Source organism: Lycium ferocissimum, chromosome 11, assembly GCF_029784015.1.
Source record: "Lycium ferocissimum isolate CSIRO_LF1 chromosome 11, AGI_CSIRO_Lferr_CH_V1, whole genome shotgun sequence".
Taxonomy (NCBI): Eukaryota; Viridiplantae; Streptophyta; class Magnoliopsida; order Solanales; family Solanaceae; genus Lycium; species Lycium ferocissimum.
Genome location: NC_081352.1, coordinates 4,871,945 through 4,874,785, shown reverse-complemented (window position 1 = coordinate 4,874,785; position 2,841 = coordinate 4,871,945).

Sequence of the window (2,841 nt, the reverse complement as noted above, 5' to 3'; positions counted from 1 at the left end):
CATTTGAGATCTCTGCAGATGGGATTCTCAGGTACCAAAACAGGTTGCGTGTTCCAGATGTTGCGGGACTGCGTCGTCAGATTCTGGAAGAAGCTCATTGCTCCCATTATTCCGTTCATCCGGGAGAGACAAAGATGTACCATGATCTCAAACTAATTTATTGGGGGGAAGGAATGAAGAGAGATATAGCCGAGTTTGTGGCTCAATGTCCCAAGCGTCGTCAACAGTAAAAATTGAGCACCAAAAACCGGCGGGAGACTCTTGCAAGAAATGGAAATTCCAACCTGGAAATGGGAGGCGATCAATATGGATTTTTTTATTGGATTACCTCGTTCTCGGCATAAATACGACTCCATCTAGGTGATCGTTGACAGGATTATAAAATCGGCACATTTTCTACCGGTCAGATCTACATATTCAGCAGAGGACTATGCTAGATTGTATCTTAAAGAGATAGTGCGGCCACAGCATTCACATCTATTATTGCCGGGAGGAGCACAATTTACGGCTAAATTAAAATCCTTCCAAGAAGGGTTGGGCACTCAAGTGAAATTTAGCACTGCATTCCACCCGCAGACTAATGGACAAGCTGAACGCACTATTCAAACCTTAGAAGACATGTTGCGGGCTTGTGTATTGGACTTTGGTGGTAATTGGGAGGATCGTCGCTTTATTGAATTTGCATATAATAATAGTTATCATGCCGGTGTTCGATGGCCCATTATGAAGCCTTATATGGGAGAAGTGTGGGTCGCCTATCGGATGGTTTGAAGTGGAGAGACACAATTAATAGGCCCGAATTGATCCAACAAGCGGTCGAGAAGATTGAGCTTATCAAGGACCGGTTGATAACGGCTTCAAAGCCGTCAAAAGTCTTATGCGGAAAATCGCGTAGGAATTTGGAATTTTAGGTCAATATTGGGTATTTTTGAAGGTATCGCCGATGAAGGGGATAATGAGATTTGGTAAGAAAGGTAAGCTCGATCCTCGATACATTGGGCCTACAAAGATCGTACGCGAGTGGGTCAAGTAGCTTATGAGTTAGACTTACCCCCGGAGAGTGGGAACTCGGTCCATCCGATCTTCCATGTATCGATGCTTCGTAAATGTGTTGGAGATCCAGAGCCAAAATAGTACTGCCAGCGACATTCAAGTCAACGAAAAAATTGGCTTATGAAAAAGTGCTTTGCCGTGTTTGGATAGACAAGTGCGGAAGCTTAGAAACAAGGTAGCCTCGGTTAAAGTTTTATGGAGGAATGATAACAGAACGGAGATGACTTCGGAAGCAGAAGAAGTTATGAAGTTTAAATATCCGCATCTATTTCCCCCCACAGAGGAGACTCAAGATGAAGCATCAGGATTCCCAAGTATGAAATGTTTCACCTTATTACTTTTGGGTCGTGTGTGGCCATATTTTTTATTGTTGATGTTGTAGCCCTGTGTGGCGATGTTATTTTGGGTTGTTATGACAGAATGGTAGTGCCATATTATAGGGAAAACTCTGGCAAAATTTTTATAGAATCCCCGATGACTTAACATTCGAGGACGAATGTTCTTAAGGGGGGGAGGATGTTACACCTCGACAATTTCATGTCGCTGCGTCGTGAATAGACTAACGTCAGTTAAGTCGGACACGAGACATTCACGGCGACAGGAGGGTGATTGGCAGCCTTAATGTGTATACGATAAGATTTTTAAGTCATAGGACTTGGTGAAACTAGGCTCGTCAAAGGAAGCGGAGTATAAGTTATGTTTGGGAAGGATTTCATGGGTGGCGAACTAACGAATATTTAGTAAGGTCTTGAGGGCGAGTTATAATGTCCGTTAGATCGTTAAGGATGTGTTACACAAGTACCAAGAAGGTTCCATGAGGATTCGAGACCAAACGAAGCGACGAGAACAAAATCGGAAAGATTGGGGATTATACAGTCATATATACGGACCGTATATTTTATACGGCCCGTATACACGACCGTAGAACCCTTCCGGTGAAGGGTGGTTTTTTACGGAGAAACATACGGTCCAATATACGGACCGTATGAATTGTCGGTCATATAATTATTTGTAGGTTTCGGGTCGGAGTCCGAACTTCATTTTTATATATGCAAAAAAATCGATTTCTCCTTCTTTTCTTATTTCCCACTTCTCAAATACTCTCTAAACCTCATAACTTTCTCCCATACCACACTAATACATATCCAATAAGGGAAATCAAGGATCAAACATCAAAAGTTGGTAGAATCAAGGGTGTGAATGCTTAAAGGGTTGATAGAAGTTGAAAATCTCTTTGGTAGTGAAGTGGAGTTCTTCTCAAGTGGAGTATTCTCATCCAAAGATCATCTCTACACAATCAAGGTGAGTTTTACAATTATTTCATGTTAGTAAGGGTGTTGAGTAGCTGAAGAACTTGTATTAGAAATAAGTATGGAATATGAGCTTAAGTGTGCAAATGGTATGTTGGTTTGAAAGGTAGTTGAGTTAGGATTCATGGTATGATATAAGTATAATCTTATTATGAAAGGTGCTAATGATGTCAGGAAAGTGTTATGTGAACGATAGACATGAAGCTGTATTATAGTTATGGTCATGGAGGATCTCGGAAATGAATTTGGAAGTTGAATAATGTTTAACTTGAGGAAAATTTACGTATTATGACATTATGAGTATCGTTGTGTTGTTTGGGAGCTGTTTTATTATTAGAGGGAAAGTTGTTGAAACAAACGAAATGCTGCCCAATTTTCGTTAGCCTTATTCTCTTTAGTTCGGGCTTAAGTATACCTACGACAATCTAACCTTCGTACGAACCCCTTTGTATGTAGAAGTGTAAGCCGGAAGGAGAGC